Source organism: Melospiza melodia, chromosome 3 (genome assembly GCF_035770615.1).
Source record: "Melospiza melodia melodia isolate bMelMel2 chromosome 3, bMelMel2.pri, whole genome shotgun sequence".
Lineage (NCBI taxonomy): Eukaryota > Metazoa > Chordata > Aves > Passeriformes > Passerellidae > Melospiza > Melospiza melodia.
In genome coordinates, this window is record NC_086196.1 from 32706615 (window position 1) to 32726262 (window position 19648).

Below are 19648 nucleotides of genomic sequence, written 5' to 3' on the forward strand. Positions count from 1 at the left end.
ATTCACTACACCAGCCTTGCAGACTTGTTTACACAGCTATATAGGGTATGTGTGTGTCTACATCAGCTTCAGTTGGTGAAGTCTTGTAAAATGTACAGGTGTGGATTGCTACATTCCTCTCTTGTGTTTTTCCTTCTTTTTTTTTTCCTGCTTCCCCCCAAAAAGTCACTTGATCAGGTATCAGACATGGTGAAAACCTGGCAAGACTACAGGAAAGTGGCTAGACTTGGAGTGTTTGTGTACTTAAAGAAAGAATCTTGCACATTTTCAACTTTCAGTCACAGATATTTTTTTATAAGAGCAATTGGAGGTCTGAGCCAGCCCTCAAAGCGGAAATCAAAAGCTCCCAGAGAAACATACCCAAGGAATGTGAATCTGATCCAACAACCATACGCAATGCACATACAGTACTGTCAGTCTTATAGGAAGTCTTGCCATATATGGACATCTGGACCCTGAGCTGTTTATCATCACCATAGGCTTGTCGCTGGCTTCAGACATTTCTGGCTTGCCTTAGGTTTAGTGTGCCAATTAGTTCCTTTCCCAAAATGCTCACCAGGATATTTCTTTAAAATTGTAATAAATTCATCTCAAAATTCGGAGAAGTCTGGTTAAAGTTACGTTAGTAGGCTTTTGCTTAAAATGCAGATTCCAAGAAAGACTTACTCTGCTAGCTCAGAAATAGACACAGAGTAAAAATAAAGAGATTTATTCCATCATGAATGTGGTTGCCTGGTATTTCTCTTTCTTAGAAGTCATCTGGTAGCTTATTCTATGTATCTGTAGGCATAGAAAGGGCTCTGAAGTAGATTACTTGCTGAACTTTTACTCGTCCTTTTCTGGGGAGATGTGTGATCTCATCAAGCAACAAAGGCAAAGAAAAGACCACATTTCCCAGGATCTGTCAAGCAACTTATCTGTGTTGTGCAATTTGTACTGCTTGGTTAGAGTGGTACAAAGCCTTTCACCTTGTAGCTACGACAGTTCACATCAGGTAATCTTACTAATGAGAGCCATTAGCTCTTCTCCAAAGTGAACCAGAATTAGAAGGCAGGGAAGGGCAGTGGATGGCATAGGCTATGGGCATGTTTGCTGCTGAAATGGTGGATCTAGTCCAAATTCCTCAAAATACTGGTTCAGGTTCTCTGCTAGCATCAGTTGGGTAGTTCACTAAATGCACTGTTGGCCATCAAAATACTGGGATTTAAAAAGTCCAAGTCCATTGGGCTGAAGCAAAATCATCAGGTGCTATTCCCGTTAGCAGACCTGAGTTTTGTTGTTTTCCGTAATGTCATTCTTTATGTGTTAACATGCAAATATTTTGTTATTTCTAGAGTCCCTGAGAATGCTGCTTTAAGCTCTTGGCTTTATTCTTAAAAAGTAACTGGAGTTTTTGTGAATATGTGGTCTTAAACCAGCAAAGTGATTACTGGAAGTAGAGTAATCTAAATGGGTATTCAAAGCACATGTAAAACTATTCGTACGAAAGTGAGATTATGAGTACCGTGAACCTAAATGTCTTTTACCTACTCAGCCTCAAATTCAGTTTATCTTATTTTATTCTGAAAAATTTGCCATAGATCTGGTCTTAGAAGCACTGTAGGAGCAGCATTCACTACTTGTGTGAGGAGGCTGTCTGTGTCCTGGGTTTTTCTGGGGAAGCGTAAAGTCCTTCCACGGCTCACAAAGGTGAGTAAGGAGGGAGAGACTCTCAGTTGTTTATTTCTCAAATTTGAATTTGACTGAGGTTTGCAACCTCTTGCTGTAGGAAGTCAGCTAGTGTAGGGCTGCAGTGTGTCACTAACCACTCATTTGACAATTGTCCCATAAATGGTTAACAATTCATAAAAAGTTGCTGTTGCTGGCTGGAGAGGAAATGTGGCCAGGGATTGACTCAGAACATACACCAGAAATCCTTTTGAGATTCTCAGAGGAACCACGTGGAAAACAGCTGGATGAACACTTCCTCCCACTCTGTCATGGATTATGTGGGCAGGAAGGAATCAGATCTGCTTAGTCTACAATGCATGTGATGTTTTCAGTTTTTCAACCTGCTTCTTTCAGGAGCTGTTGGTGTAAGTTTTGAGGGTTTGTGGGCTTTTTTTCCCCCAATCTGAGACGCCAGTGTCTAATTAATATTTGACCAAATTAAGGACTTCCATTAACAAATGCAGTTTTCTTTACCATAAACTATGGGATATCTTAATTTATATTGTAGCTGCTGTGGAGTAGAGGCCTGGGGAGAATCCTGTGGGATACATTTTCCATGCTGTCTGATAGGATAGTACATGTGTGGGTGACAGCCTGGTTTCTTTGAAGATAAATGAAAAGAGAGAAATGTCTCCCCCATCAACCTTAGTTCACTGACCTTGGTTTACTGTTTACACAGTCCTCCCAGAGGAAGTGGAGAAGTTGGCTTATTGTATAGGTCTGTAATGTGTCTGAAAGGCTTCATAAGCACACTGCATCAGCTGACCTGCAAAAGAACATATCCTTGATGCATTGGCACCAGGATCTAGAGATTCTATGATTTTCAGGAAAAAAATCATAGAATTTGATCTATGTTCCTCATGGTTCAGGTGCCAACTTGGCTATCTGTTTTTCAGCAAGTGATGTGTGGTATGTGACCTGTGTAAATACATCTGGTACAAGTGACGCAGGCAGGGAAACAGGGATGTAACCTACAACAGCCAAGGTGGCTTCCTTATTGACCCACGGATGTGTGTGAAATTTAGCAACTACTGGGCCAGGTCTGAAAGACATCTCAGACTGCTCATCCCTCTGGTGTTGGTGGGAAATTCTCTGTCAGACCATTTTTCACATGGAGACAAGAAAAGCAGATACTCCAAGAAACGTGCATTGTTAGGGAAGTGGGGACATGTTTAAAATATTTTGATTTCCTACAGGAACTAATTGAGGAAACCTAGTTGTTTTAAACATCCATGGTCTCAGGTCCAGTGTTTACAACCATGTTGCTACAGATGTCTTATTGATGGGTGGCTTTTAAGTAATAAGCATGATGTTGTAAAAGTGGCAGGACTCTCACTAACAGCACATGTTCCTGAGCATTTTACTCCATTTATAACCCTTTTATTAATGGGTTTTAAATAGAAATCAAGGTTAGGTTTTACTGTATGGTGTTTGTTTTGACCATTTTGGACAATGGGGTTTTTGTGAAGATTGAGCCTAAGAAGCTATTTGTGGTGCATTTCTTGTGAGGAAGTTATCCATGATGGATCTTGTGGAAAAGTGTAACCTTAATAGCATGGTAGATCTGTATGATTATTTGAGAATCAATTATGACATGGGATGAAAAGACAGTTCATCAACTGCCTTTTTGTATTGCCCAAGCTGTACAAGGTATTTGAAAATCTTAAATCTGCCCTAACAGTGTTCCTGTGTAAGTTACAAACTCTGCAATAAAAATTTCAGGTGAGTTCTAAAACTAACCTTTCTCCTTCTGTCACTCATAAGATACTGACGGTTCATTTTCAAATTCCTTGGGAACAGTTTTTTCATTTTACCTTCTCAAATTCAGTGATAACTCACCCAGGCCTTCACATATCTTTATTTTTCTTGATAAGTGGCTTGCAAAGAGTGCCGGTAGAGTGCATGACTTGGGAAATGCACTTTCTATTTCTTTTTTGCCGTCAAGCTGCCACAGGGGGGAGTAGAAGTTTGGAAAGGACTGTGCTTCCCAAAAAGTCACCGAGGCAAGTGCTGTGTTTGTGTGTACCCCGGCCAGTCTCTCACGGAGAGAAAAGCAGGGGCAAAAGAGGAGTGGGTGTTCTAGGAATGAAAAGGTTGGAGAAAGGAGCCGGGGGGTTTCTACAGCTGGAACAAGCTGAATGGTTCACTGCTTTGCAAAACCACGCTGTTTTTCATATTCATTCCTACCAACTTTTCTGTCCAGATGTAAGGAGAATGTGACTGAATTGTTTTCCTGCCTCAGGAGGGAAGATGACATGTGGGAGTTGTAAAGCACTTGCAAAATCCCTGCCTGTCTGACAAAAGGCTTTTCCCACATTAGTGCTATTGGCTAATGAAGAAAAAATGCTAGGCAGAGGCAAGGCAGAGGACACAGAGAGGAAAAGTTTTGCTAACTTGATAGAAAAGGGTTGTTTTTGTGGGACTGTTGGTGAAATCCACGCTGTCTGCTTCACGATGAGTAACTGGACTCTGTGGGTCCCAGGCAGGCAGGACGCGTTCCTCACGCCTTGGCCCTGGCTGTGAGGTTGCTCTCTCATCCTTTGTGTGACCACATCTTCTCTTGCAAGGCACAGCCTGAAGCAGCAGCGTGGCTGTCAGCCACCATCCTGCCCTGCCACTGGGTTTGGTACAGTTCTGCAGAGGAGGCATGTGGGCAGAGAAGGGGCTGTTAGAGCAAGAGTTGAAGGACTGGGCTCGGATTTTGAAGTAGTGCAGTATAACAAGAGGGTGGAAAAGGGACTTACCCCTCCTGTTAGCTTCCCACCTATGTGCCATATTTGAGCATGTCCCCAGAGAAAAGCAGCCAAGGTCCTGAGTGGAAAGGCTAAACATGGCTGGAGAGAAAGGTGCACATATGTGTTTGTGTGGGAAAGGTTGTGGTGCAGTGGGGTGGAATGGAGGAAGTGGAGAAATTGGTGTGTGAGGAGAGTGGTGAAGGTGAGCCAGCCAAGGATGAGGTGGGCTTGGCAGCTTCCTTCCCACTGCCTTTACAGCATTTCACCACCAAGAAATTGTGCTCAGGTCAGTTAAACCATGGGGAAACTCACTTGCCAGAAGAAGAGAGAGGTGTCTGCGGCACAGTTTGGGTGCTCCTCTTCTCCACACCTTTGGTAGCCAGTCCCTGTTTTCTCTTGCTCTGCTGCACTCAGGGACATGCTGCATTGAGGTGCACAGTGGAGACACTACAAGTTTCTCACTTTTTGGGTCTGCATTAGGGAGTTTTATCACTGGATAACCTAGTTAACAATTTTTGGGAAAGAATGAAATAATTTTTAGGAACTTGTTAATGATCAGGAAAACAACTGAAAGGAGTGAATCAGGATCATTTTCTAAGTCCTCAAGATCTGATTGCAAAGATCTGTAATGAGTTAGAGTGGGTGAGAATAAAGGAAGAATTAAAGGAAAAAGACATTTATGCTTCTGTAACCTATAATGAGAAATAACAGTAACAATGGCTAAATTGTGTTATTTTAGAATGCAGAGGAGAATGTGGCAGGTAAGTCTTTGCTTTTGGTTTTAATGGTGAAAGTTGATTGGGAAGATTGGGAAGGAAAACCATTCTTTGGGTAGCATTTGTTTATGCATTTTGTGTATCTGTGATTCCTGGACTTTTGAACTATCATCAAAATGAGCCTGGGCAAAATCCACATTCTTTATGTTCAGCACATTGATAAATTCAGTGCTTGCTGCACAACCTTGTTCTTAGCAGACACAAAAAAGAGAGAACTATTGGTCCAATTTCCAAATAAGACATAAGGAATTTGTTTATGCTTTTGGGAGGTAATATGTCTAAGTTAGAACGGAACTTTGTTAAGTATAATGAAATTCTCAAGGAACGCAAGGCTGGTTTTGCTCAACAATAAACATCTAAGATTAAAAAAATACATATACATTTTTCAAACTTGTGCCTAAACCTCAAGTTTCTTGTTTTTAATTAGGGTGGTTGTTGCAAATTCAGGAAGTTAACCAAACATAAAAATACAAACAGAAAACAATAAAATTAAATACATTCAGAGCAACTTTTAATTTTTTCCTTTGTTGTAGTTGTACATAAATTATAGATGAGGTTAAAGTCAGAAGCATAGTGAAGCTTCTACCACAGTTTGCTGTACTCACCTGAACTCTTGCCATGATAAAGTCCTGGAGAATGCTGACCTGAGTCAGTGTCACAGTATCACAATATTTAAACCCTGTTGGAGTGCTTTTACAAAGAAGCACAGGGTCCACATATTAATTCTGGACATGAAATGTTTTGTTACAAATCTTTCCTAACATTTGAAGAATCAATACATGTACAAAGTCAACACCAAGAGCAAAACCAGCATTACATTGTTTGTAATTCCAGTTTCTATGGGTTTTCCATTTTCTTCACTTTACTCTTTTCAGGAAAGAAAAGAAAAAGAGAGTAAGTCTGAGGGAAATTGCAGCAATCCTTTTTGAGTCCAACACTTTTACTTTATGTGTCAGCCTTTCTGTTTAGACTCTTCATCATAGCTGAGGATGCATAGACAGCATAGTTACTGTAGTGTAATTTAATCATTCTTCTCCTTGAAAAGGTATAGGTGTGTGTTTCTGTTGCTAGAGGTCACAGGTTTATGCCTGCAGAGACTTGGTTTTACATGGTGTCCAGAGCCAATTCCCTATGCACTTTTGACATTTCATTATGTAATTGCAGCAAGAAAAACACACATGCTGTATTTCAAGTCAAATTAGTTTAATAAATGAGGTGTCTAATTTTTATTTCTTGAAGGCCACCAGAGCAAATCTTGTCAAAGTTAGGTTTTTACTCAAAATTCCTTCATTTTAGTTTTTGCTTTTGCTTCAGGCTGACACAGAACAGTACATTCTCATTATTTAATCCTATAAGAGAAAAAAAAAAGAAAACAGAAAAACCCCACCTAGGTAACAAGAAGTTCTCCTCTACAGATATTTACTAAGAATGCCAAGCAGGAACATAATTGCAGGACTCAAAACATATTTGATAATCCTGAACTAACTGAACAAATGCATTAGAATTTTGGGAAGAACTAAGATGGGAATAACAGGAAAACTGTAAAGAAAAAAATCTCACAAGATTAAGACAGTAGAGTGCCCAGAATTTTTGTGAAGATTTGATACTGGGGTACTTCTGATGAGAATAGACCGAGGGTGATCCTCTTGCTTAATGACTCCTCTTGCTTGGAAGGAAGTTTTGAATTTGTAAGTAAGTGTAGGGGGTGAGATAATTGTGGTGACACTCTGCCTTAACAGCTGTAACATGTCATCCCCAGAGCATGAGGGCTAAAACTTTCTTCCTTGCCTGCCTTTGCCCTTTGCACCTTGCAAAATATTCACTTTTGCATCATTTGTGCATCAAATCCTTCTTCTTTGTGGAAGCTTTCTCCTTTTCCTAACCATCATTTTTCCCGACTCCCACCTTTTCCCCACTTTCCACCACCTTTCCTCATTTTCCTTGTGTCTTCACAAGCACTGAACTGTATCTTCTCTAGCACAGAGATGAAGTTGCTGTTTCTCCTCACCACATTCCCACAAGCAACCCTTTCTGTCTTCAGAGCAATGCTCTCCTTCTCAGGAGGTGACTCCTTGGTTTGCTTCTGAGTATGAGCTGACAGTAAGACTACCTTTGCTAGCCTAGGTGAGAAGTTTTTATAGAACAATGTATAGGTGAATGTGTCAGGCTTTTGGGAAGGCCACTGAGGGGTCTTATAGATTTGTTTAGCCTGTAGCTTGGAGGATGTTTTTAAAACGACTCTGCTTTCCAAGCTGCAAAGGTCACTGCTTCTTTAGAATATTTTTGGAGATGTTTCTGTGGTTTGTCAGATCTAAAAATAAACTGTGATCAACACACTTTAAAATTATGACAGGTTTTTTTTGTTTTTTTTTGTTTTTTTTTTTTTTTCCCTAAGAGTATATAAAGCAATTATATATTTGTTTTCCTACTAGGGAACCAGTCAGAACTACAGACAAGCTATGAAAATCCCCTTCAGAATTCCAGGACTATTTTTTTGGTGTGTCTTCAAAGTTGTGAGCATCTGCTTGCCTATCTGTTAATCTGTCTTATGCTTTTTATAGAGCCTATAATTTTTTCAACTGAGAGACAAAGACACCAGGAACATTTCTAGTCTTTTTTCCTAAATTTCTAGAAGACCTTTGATTGAAGATTTTTTTTCATTAGAAAGAGAAATCCTGATGAAATAGACCCTGTGCATTGCTTGTGTTGATTTTCAGCAAAATGAAGCTGAGAAAAAAATTGGAATTCTTTTGCTCTGAAACATGTCAATGATTTGGTTTGATTTTGAAAGAGAGAAATGTTGGAGGAGTTTATTTCAAATCCTCTTTGTGTCAAGGACCTACTGGTCTTGATTGTCCTGAAAAACACTTTTAAAATTTTTACTTTGAGTGACATTTTTTTAATGTCTATCACTGTAAGCGGAGCTGAAGTCGTGTTTGGAAACCCAGTCTTCTTCAAAGAGAAGAAAAAACATTTTCTGGTCCGCATCAGGGAACACTTAAAAACATTCTATGATTTGTTTAGAGTCATGAAAGCCTGTTATGTAAAAGCAAACTTGGCAATGCAGTTTTGCCATTTTCTGTCACTGTAGTTGTTCCTAAACCAAATCCCATTGTGAGTGTCTGCAGTATGGAGCCTTGGGTTATGTAGTTCAAAACGTCGGGGTTGGGTACAGGCCAGTGAGGGATCACTCACTGATGGTGGCCTTGCAGACCTTCAGCCATCATTCTGCATTTTCTCTGTTTTTGTGTGAGCCTGTGCTTGAGTGTGCAGTATAGCTGGGATTGTGGGTGGAAGCTTTGCTGCCTGTAAAGAAATGGTAGCTGTTTGTCATGCTTTTTTGCTGCTGGAGTTGCAGGGGAAGTTTCTGAGGCACAGCTGCAGGGATTGAGCCCCAGAGATCTTCTCTGGAGACCTGAGGGTACCAAACTTTTCTCTGATGACACTTGCACACAAGGACCTTATCTCCCCTCACAGCTGCTTCAGGAACATTTTGTGTTTCTTGAGTTTAATCTAGATAGTCTGACACGGAACAGCTCTCCAACCTAGTAGTAGTTGGGGTTTTGCCCTAAGCCCTCAAGCATGTCCCAGAAGGGTGATGTGCCAGGGACATTTTCAGAGGGCTCAGTTATGGACTGTGTTGCCAGTGCCTGCAGGGCAGAGGGCTGGTGCAGGTTATTCCTTCAGGGGTTTTCCTGCCTTTCACAGGCAAGGCAGTAGCATTCAGCACTTGTCAGTGTGACCAGCAGCTGCCCTTGTGGACTACCTGCTTTGCAGAGTGGCACGGGGAAGAGCTGAGGGGAGAGCCTTATCTACCTGGTCTGCCACCTCTAGAGTACACAGGCTAGGAAAGTCACTCCTGCATTTAAAGAAAGAAGAAGTAGCATGAACTCTCTATCTGTCCACTGATTTAAATCCCATTCTATTTTAAACCCCATTTTTGACAGTGAGTCTTATCTAAAATTGGCAGAGAAACAGAGGATGTTGCTTCTCATCAGGACAGAGCCTGCATTTAGCTTTCTTTCAAGTGGTGCAATAAAATATGGGAATAGACTTCAGCTTCCCATGTTTTAATTCTTGTTTTTTAATCCTTGTTTTCATTTTTTAAGCTATTTGGATCCAAAGACATTTTTTTCTCTTTCCACTTCTGGTTTGTTTGTTGGACCACTGCCTGCTCACCCTATTCAGATGTCAAGAGACTCTCTATTTTTCCGTTTCTGGAATAGTCATTCACAACTCAGTGTTTCTTGTGAAAACCCTCGGGATTTACAGTGTGTTTATTGGTCTCTCACCAACTGAAGTTTCTCTCTTGCAATATGTTGTTTCAAAGTTTCTCTCAGATACTGTTATATAGATTTGGTTCACAAAATAATTCTGTGGTAAGCCTAGGAGTTTAAGAGACCGTCTTCCTAAAAGATCCAGCTAATAAGCTAATTAAAATATAAGGAATTTATAAAATTTGTTGAACTATGTTTGAGACATAGTTGATGGGGTAAGACATTTTAATAGTAGACCAATGGGCAAAGGATACCAGTTGTGTGCCGTGTTTCAGGAATGCACAGTAAAACAGCTTCTGTGTGAAGAGGCCATTCTTGGGTCCAGATTTTGCCAATTATGCTGTACAGATTAAGAGCAGGTTTGTGCAAAAGAGCTTGTAAGATGTGGTAAAACAGGGGAGAACCAATAACCTGTGATGGGTATTTTCCCAGGGTGCAGGTAAGGTGGTTTAATTTAGGGCTGTTGCAGTTGAAAGGAAGACTGAGGAAGAAGAGGTACATTACATAAACTGGAGCAGGAATATCAAGAAAGTAAAATGCTGAGGGGGAAGTTCAACAAACTGTAGAGCAGAAAAACATATGGAGGAGTTACTGAAAGAGTAGAACATGGTGGATTTTGCACCAGAACCCATTGCTGTTCTGCCCAACACCTAATTAGCCTGGTAAAGCAAAACATTAATGAACTTCACCATTGACTTTTTTTCATTTTTACAGCTATGTAAGCTGAAGTGTGGAAGGAAGCTGTAGAAGCAAATAGCTGGAATGTGCTACAAGTGTGTGAGAGGGCCGGGGCTGCAGAACAGTGCAAAGAGGCAGGAGAAGTGGATGGAAACTGGTATAATCAGTCCATTAAATGAAAAATCTGCCAAATCAGACCTGTCCTATGACTCTGTTTCTCATTTTACTTCCTTTCTGTTTCTCATTAAAGTGTACAGCTCTGGGGTAGGTGGGAACTTTTGGGGGACTGCCTCAGAAAAGGAAAACTGCATCTATGGTTTGGTTTGAGTGCTACCCTTTAAGCCTAATGAACTGGCTCATTAAACTATTATAATAATTGTGTTTTAGACATAGCTTAGTTTTAAGCATGAACATGAAACAATATCTTTCTAAAAATCAAGACTCTTTGTGAATCTTTCATTTCCTGCTGTGGTTCTTGCTGAGTTTTGTCCAGGATGTCAGTGTAAAGGCTTGTCAGTGTGAGGTAAAAGTTGCGTGTTAAAATGTGTGTCCATGTTCTATGAGCAGTTTTGCATGAAACAGTCTTCAGTGCCTGACAGGACGACTGAGGAAAGATATGTGCTGGCTCATCAGATCCCATGCAGAGCAGTTGAGCGCTTTCCAAAGAAGGAACTAGTCTTCTCTGAGCCAGAGAAGGGTAAAACTTACAATCCTCTCAAAATTTTCCCTATGAGTTTGTGAAAGGGCTTGGCCTTGCCTATATGCCTCTCATCACAAACGGAAATAGGCAACCCATCTGAGGGAGTGGCCTTGTTTGGAAACTGTTTTACCTAAGAAGAGATGGCTAGCCCAGCAAAGGTGTGGTTTTATTTACATCCATGCTCTTCCCTTATGATTGGAGTTTGTCTGGAAGGTGTGGTCTCATTTACATCCCGCCTCAACTGCCTTTGGTTTCTTTGGATTCACCCCTTGCCTGTGGTTGGAAAAGGAACTCCTGCAAGCAGAATGAAACGGCTCTGTGAAAAACAGGGTTTTTCTTCCTCTGTTTCTTCAGTGTGTGCATTCCTACTGGTATGTACCCGAAAAGGGAAGGCCATGTTCCTGAGGAGAGAGTTTTGGGTCTGCATAGGTATGTGTAGGTATGTACATGTCTGTGTATGTCCTTGAAATACCAACATGAACATACTGGGTTTTGTGCTAGCCTGAGTGTTGGAGGCTGCTAGAGCTGTTTCAGAAGAAAGGTAAGGATAAGTTCTTCAACATGGCTTGCTTTTTTTTTTTTTCCAAAGATGCTGCTGACAGCTCTGGAAGAAGGCCTGTCTTTGGCGTGTGGGTGTGTGACATTTAATGTAGTCCCTTGCATCATAGTGAAGCCAACATAAACATGGTAGCAGCATCTCACATAATCTCTGAACCATGATAGCAGGTTACAGCAAAGGACATGCAGGGCAGTCAGGTCCTGGCTACTCTGCATGCAGTTGCCGTTCAATATTTAATCCCTTCTTCAACATGTATATGGTGTATATTCAACTGTAGAGGCTACAGTACCTTATGTCAGGAAGCAATTCAGCTGCTACTGGCCTCTGTGTGTATTAATTTTGGGATGCAGATACCTTTATAGCAGAAGGTGGACTGGAGGAACTCTTGCGTGTGGGTTGTGGAGCATCCAGAAAGCCTTGGAGTTGCTGTTGACTTGGTTGGAATGAATTTATTTGGATTGCTCTAGTCCTTCCCTATTTTTCTTCTTCCATCCATGCCTTATCAGGCATCATCTTTGTTAATTCCAGGCAATAAGAAAGGCAGAGGGTATAAGAGGTAGTCTGCTGATTTTTCTCTTCCTTTGTTTTCTAAACCAGAAATTGAAGTCTCTTGAATTTACAGCACCCTGACAGTTGGTCCAGATGCACATACATTTAGTGTTATTTTACTGAGAACAGAGCTGTGTTGGTGCTTACATTCTGCGTGTACAGTGGACAGAGAGTCCCTGCAATGTGAAGCTCTGATGTGTGACCGCCCAAAAGCACTGAAGGAGCTGTAACCAAGGCACTGGGACTGGCTGCCCCTGCTGTGTCTGGGATTCCTTTGCTGTGGAATACTGTTGTTCAGCACAAAACCAAGGCACCTCCAAGAAGCCTCATGTGGGGATGTGCAGTTCACAATCCACTTCTCTAATACTGCTGCCTCTCCTATAGCTGATTCTACTCCTGTAACTCATGGTAAATGTCTAGGCATGACAGCCTAAAGTGCTAACATTTTCAGGTTAGACTCAGAACTCTTTTTCAGCTTTGGATACCACTGAATACCTTTATAAACACCTGTCAACGACCCATTTCTCCTTTACCTGCAGAAACTTGGTGAAACTGGAAGTTTAGCTATCTGCCACACTCTGGTTTAGCAGATGAAAGTTACTAAAATATTTCCTCTCTTTTTTGTAACCAAGACAAGCTGAGGTGCACAAAAATAATTGCATACCAGTCCACCGCAGGAGGAAAAGTGTCTGGCATTGTGTCTTTGGACTGCAGACAGGCAGGAGAGACAGAATGTTTGTCATAGGATCCCTTGCACGTACTCTGGAGCCACAGCTGAAATTTTTAAGTTACGCACACACATTGCACCAGCGTGAAGACATGTCCTCCAGGTGATGTAAACCAAGTGAGTGATGCAGGCTGAGGTCACCGCTGCACAGAGAGCTTTATACACCAGAGGCACTGACTGGTCTAAACTGCCATGGCAGAGCTGTGTAAGTTAGCCTGGACTGTGTGCTACGCTGTTCTGCTTCTCTGGAGCCAAACTAGGGTGTTTAAATAAGGCTTCTGAATCTCTACACTGCCTTGCATTCATGGCTTAAGATTGCACTAAGAGACATGTACCTCATTTTTAAAATTGGCATGGACTCCAACACACAAGGGTGCTTTATAAAAATTTCTGGCTTCTTGATCTTCCTCTCCTCCTTGAACGTTCTTCCTCAGACTTAGCTTCCCTCCTTCGACCCCAGCGTTGTGCCTGAGCAAACACCCTGGTTACATCTGTGTGGGCCAGGGAGGGCGTCTGCCCCCAGTGTCAGCGCTCTGGTGAACATCCAGCAGCTGTTCCTCGTGTCCTGACAGACATGATAGTCCTTTGGCTGCTGTGCATGCACCAAAATAGGTTGTTTCTCCTGTCAGAGGAAAAGATGGCAAGTATGTAACTTAAGGAAAAGGGATCCAATGGGAGATAAGAGTGTAGGAGAAGTTACTGCAGTTCTATATTTGGAACTGGTTACGTATGTGTGTGGTAACCCTAATGATGGGTGGACTGTACTTTCTCATTACCATAATTACATTTCCTTTCATAGCTAGGGTTGGGGATGCATCCAGACATTGCAGAACACATCAGTAGATTTAGTGTGGCTTACTCAGTCTCCATTTATCAGACTGTGTCCCAATTATGTTACATTTAGGAAACAGAATAATTTTCTGGTTATAGCACATGGAATTTGTGGCATTCTAATCCTAGTCATCCTGCTGTATGACCTTGGAGAAGTTGTTTTACTACTCTTTGATGGTAAAAAATTAACTCGCCCCATGGATGCATTTTAATACCATGCCAAGTTTAAAAAAATCTGAAGCTAAAGTTAGCCTTCTAAATCCATATTTAGGGGCTAAATGGGACGACTTGTTTCCATAATCCTAAGCACCCAGCAACTGTCTCCTGCTGAGACCAGCTAGAGATTTTGGGTGTTCAGCAGTCTGAAACATGGAGCTAAAGAACAGTGAAAACAGTTGCTTGTGTGCACATGAGGTGGAATTCACTGATGTGGTGTGGTAAAACAGGGACAGCAGTCTGTCTTTCCTGAGTGGTTGTCACAGTCACAGCAGTGGGAAGATGTAGGTGGGATTAAGCTCGCAAATTTTGTTGTCTAAAAGTGAAATGTCTGCCTTGAACAGCCTGCTGGCTGGTCAATATCTCTTTAGTAGATCCCTTAGTTCAGTGAATCTGGAACAGCTCTCAATCAGGACAGATGAGTATCCCCTCATGTACCATCCTACCCACCTCTCTGGATGTGGGATGAGTTATCCTCTGGAGGATAACTGCCCTATCCATAGAATTAAACACTTCATAAATGTTTAGATGGCTTGCTTGGGCTCTGTTGACTGTAAAGTCAGTGGGTGACTTGCAGTGCATTAGGTGTGTCAGAGCTGCCCATAGCTGCAGAGAATGGTGAAACTCTATTACAGGCCTGAGAGGTTTGGTTGTGAAAGCTAGGAACAAGTGAAAGCGGGGAGAAATAGTTGAGCCTGGTAAGGAAAAGGAAATATTAACTTGACTGTAGTCATTGAAAACCTATTCCACATTGATGGCGTGGTTTGTTTCCACTGGAGAGCTTTGTCCTGTGTTTGAGGTGGAAGATTAATTTTCCCACGGGAGAAATAAGCTTTGAATAAGTCAGCTAAAATAGATTGTTCTCATGTGCACCACAAATCTATAGGAGAAACAGAAGACGTTTACATGCTCCCTGAGGAGGAACTATGACAAGCAGACAATTAAGCAATTCCCCCACATCCCCAGATTTAAAGAACCACGTAATGGCTTAATTGAGTTGAGTTGCTGAGAGTGCAGCGCTGTGCTGAGATTCGTGCTGAGAAGCGCGCGATTCCCAGAGGCATCCATCAGGTTTTAAAGAATTGACTTTCCATGCTAATTGACCCAGATGTGCTTGGTTTTACCTCACAATCTCCACTTCATTCAATTGCTATTAAAGAGAAGGGAATGAGAAAAAGGGGGACTCCATTTGTCTCATTTACTATATTAAAAGGGAGCTTTCTTAAAGCAACTTTTTGTCCTGTTGAACAAATCATTCAACTTCAAATGGAGCAGCATTTATTTCACCTTTTTTTTCAATTTCCCAAATGACTGAGCATGTATTTTGCAGGCAGTAGAGGATATTAGTTAAGCCACTTTGCTTGGCAAAGCTAAAGTAAGCATCAACGCCAGAAGAAGTGAGGGCAGTACACATGGAAGGGCAGTGTGTCATCTGTCTGATTAGGCAGGGCTGAGCAGCACAGGATGAGGGTTGAGGACTGTCATGCCTTGGTGCAGTGCTAGTCTGCCCAAACAATCAATAAATGAAGAAAAAAAGCAATGTTTTATCTATTTATATCTGCTAGAAGGCAAGGATATAAGTTTGAGAAATAGACTTTGCAATGTGAATCAGCAGCTAAGCTCTTCCATGTACCAGGCCAGTAGACACCTCATTTTGGCAAGAGATGGTCATTTAGGTGTATGTAAATGATTCTGGAGGACGCAGAGCAAACAGTGTAAGAACTGGCATTCCCAGTGTATCCTCTATGTGTGCAGAACCTGAGTTTTGTTTCTGGTCAATTCACAAGGCTTAATTAATTTACAAATCAAGTATGAGTCTACCTCTGTAGGTACATTCATGGAATACCACTGGAGGCTTTCTTCTGTAAGGATGCTACTCTCTACCTAGTTAATGACTTCAAGCTTATTTCAAAGAGCACCAGCAAGAGGTGTATACAGGAGGAACTCCTGTACATTCATATTTAAACAGGCTGTTTCTGCGAAACAGCTGAAATTAGCGGAGTTCATCTGAGTTTACACAGTTGTTAACGGGGCAGAATTCAGTCCAGTGCTTGTGATAAGCCATAGTTTGTACCATCCAGTCCAGTTATGGAACTCTGTTGTGAAGTGAAAGTGTTCAAGGAGTTTACTTCTTGGCTAGGAGTTGTATGCCATATATAGTCAGCTGTGGGGTTTTTTGCTGCTGTTTTTTTTTTTTCCTTTTTTTAACTTAAGAAGGCTCGCCTCCAAACTGCTGACTCATATTTCAACCATAGACCTGGTGATTTTTCAGAATTTGAATCATAGTTGGGCCCCCTGGATATCAAGCTGTGAAGCCACACGTGGGCTCAACAGTTTGGCAACCACAGAGTACAGCTTTGGCAGTATTATATTCACAGTCCAGATGTTGGATGGTTCAGCCACAATAGACAGCATGTTAGAAGGGAGCAACAGCATGACTCAGAATTGCTGTTACTTAATTTAAATACCATGGTTTGTACTGTTCTTGGTGATTAGCCTGGCTGTTAAGAACCAGACTACTTTAGATCTGTATCCCATCCCAGAATAAAGTCTCATGTAACAACCCTACTTGAAGTGAGAAACCTTTTTTTCGATATTTTAGTGTTGCATTCTTCCCTCTAAGGTCTTCCATGAGAAACTGTCCAGTAAGGGTCACTTCTGAAGTCAAGTATAGATATATCAAGATTATCAAAAGGAACCAAGGTCCTGTGAAACTGGAAATAAGAAAGTCAGGGTGCTGCCTGAGATTTGTAAATGTAATATGATCATGTTTTGACTTAATGTTCTGCTTTTATCTTACAAGCTGCAGCGATTAATTGCTTAGCAATAATTAGGAAAGATAGAGGCAGTCTCCATTAAAGCAGGGTTGTTCTTCAAAACTGCAGACTTAGTTGAGCTCCTTATGCGTGTGCCTCATTTTAAATAATGTTCTGTATTCAAATGGTGAGCTTTGAACTTACTAAAGTTTTGTGCATGTGATACAAGAAGCTGAGGAGAGTCTCGGTAATTTGATTCCTTTATCAATATTTCCTAAGGAGTAGAGAATTTAGTCTGTGAAAACAGCTGCTGTTGTTTTTCAGGGCATTTAAAACAAAGAACTTTATTTTTTCTTAGTGAAAAGTACATCTGGAAAGGAACAGTGAATCACCTAGTCCAAATTACTTTCTTATGTCTACAGAGAACATGCTGACAGAAGTTTGAGAGGTTTTTTTATTTTGTTTTTTGAGAATGACTGTGAGACACATGGTAGCAAATTCTTCATTAATTGGATCTACTTTATTTCAAACTTGAAACCTAGACAGACATGAAAATAGGAAAATTTTTAAAAAAATACTTGCAAAATGAAAGAAAGTTCCAGTAAAACTATTGGACATGCATCCTTCAGGCAGGACTGGTGATTCCTCAATGCTTTTGTGCTGAAATGGAGCCCTGAGGGTAAAATGCCTGGTAATATACCAGGGATTTTTTCTGGCCAAAGATTTAAATGTAACATTTTTAGTGGGAAGACACTATTGGAGCTGAGTAGGACCTGTGCTGGAGCAGAAGACACCACAGAGTTAAGCAGAATGCAACTTTAATTGCCAGTTCAAGGAGAATATTGTATCAAAAGAAAGAAGGCATTTAGGGACATGGAGAAGGGGTTTTGGAAGAAAAAGGGTTTCTTGGGGTCTGTGAGATGGAAAAAAAAAAATTCAGTTGTTTTGATATGGAGGAAGAGTCTGAAGAGAAAATTAGGAGAATGGGATGAAAATATGAAGCGACCAAGAAAAATTTTTTGTTGTCTTGATTTGTGCTTCAGCAGCTGTGGTAAAACTGAGTTCCTCAGAGGAGAATATTAATGGAGCAAAGCAGCACAGGCCCTTGAAACAGAACAAAAAGGCTGGAAGGAGAGGAGAGAAGATAAATAATATCATCAGAGAGTTTAATGACAGCAAATTGAATTGGCCAAAGGCCCTGGAAATTTTACAATATTCTTTTTTTTGCAAGGAATATGTATAATATTTATCTAAATAGAAAGTAGTAAGCTTTTGTACTGTTCTATGTAATTTCTGTTTTCCACTCCAATCAACTACCGGAATGCTCATTTAATAAGAGGAACAGAAAGGTTTTGAATAGAGATTTCCATGAACACTTTATTATAAGAGGAAAGATCTATGGGAGGAATTAAGAAAACTTCAGTCAATGAAGGTCTTGCTTCACGGATTCATGAAGTTTCTTCAGTCTACAAATGCGATAAAGCAAGCTCAGATAAGATCTGTAAGTTCAAGTCAGAAAACCTCACCCTCAGTGGGTCTAACTGTCAAAACAATTAAAGCATCTCTTGTGATGGGTATTAATTATAGTTTATTTCTTATCCAGGAGCCCAGTAAAGAATTAATGAAATACCTGAAAATCAGCTCAGTAGTGGAGTTATAAATTTTTGTCCTATTTTTGACAGCAGGTCAGGTCAGAGCCTGACTGGTTTTTGTTGACAGTTTGTGTTAGTACTGTGATTTAGAAATATTTTGCTTTTGCAAAACCAAAAATAATGATCCCAAGAATAAGTTGCAGAAAAATGTATGCGATATTTTTATTCAATTGAAATATATTCCACAATTTTTATTAATAGAATTGAAAAGGAACTAGAGGAAACTTTAAAAGCCAGAGTGCTTTGTTTCTTAGGAACCTGAACAACCATAATGAAAGCAGATGCTTACCTGGCTTACAAGATTCACCACTTAAAACATCCAAGCAGCAAAAGGCTTGCTGTGTTCTTGGAATTATGAGATACACATCAAATGCTTAAGTTAGTCAAAGACTCAGTCATACTTGGTTCAAAGAAATCTTTGCATGTGCATTCACATCTGCCTAGATTCTGACCTATTTAGTATCTTAGATACCCTTAACCTATTCTGCATTTAGTTTTAGAGCATCATATTCCCATACCACAGTTGTCAGACGTCTTGCCTCAAATGTTTCATAATATGAAATTCCAGGGGTTTTATATGTCTTCTTATAGAGAGATGCCATCAGCTTTAATCATGTGGGAAGGGGAAGTGCTAACTCTCATTAAACCCTGTGCCATCTTATAGCAGGTTGGAAAGACGCTGTTGAAATGTGGAATCCCCAGGAATATTCTCACTTTCCTTTGGCACAGTGACTGAAGGTATTGCAACAGGTGCAACACAGGATTTATCAAGAAGCTGCTCTCTAAGTAATAATTTCTACCCAGATACCTTAATTTAAGTACCTTTTAAATGTGAAAGCAAATCCTAGAATAATTTCTTATTTTTACTACAATTTCCAAACTCCGCACAATATTTGGAAGAAAACCAGACATAGTTAAGGGACTGAAAATTATGAAGAAGCTCAGAAGCTCTACTCCTCTCCACCTGAATTTACAACCAAATTAACAAATTGATTTTGCTATCTCAAGATAAGAAACATGCAGTGTGTACTGAGAATGCTCAGCTGCAGAGTGGAATTGAAATACCGCAAGGTTTTTCCTCCTGGCAGGGAGGAGCACAGGTACAAAGTTGGGAGGGTATAATTAAAACTATTCAGTCTGTTGTATAATATGTAAACTAGGAAATATTTCCTAGGGACTATAAAATACCAGTGGTTACTATATATACCTACATATCACAGAACTGTAGAATCATTTGGATTGGAAGGGACCCAAAAAATCATCTCATTCCCACCCTTATGCCATGGGAAGAGTTACCTTGCAGTAGACCAGGTTGCTTATCCAACCTGGTCTTGAATGCTTCCAGGAGTGGGGCAACCACAACTTCTCACAGCAACCTTTTCCAGTCCCTCACAACCCTCAGAGTAAAGGATTTCTTCCTAATATCTAAATTAAGCCTGTCCTCTTCCACTTTAAAGCCATTAGCCTTGTCCTGTTACTACG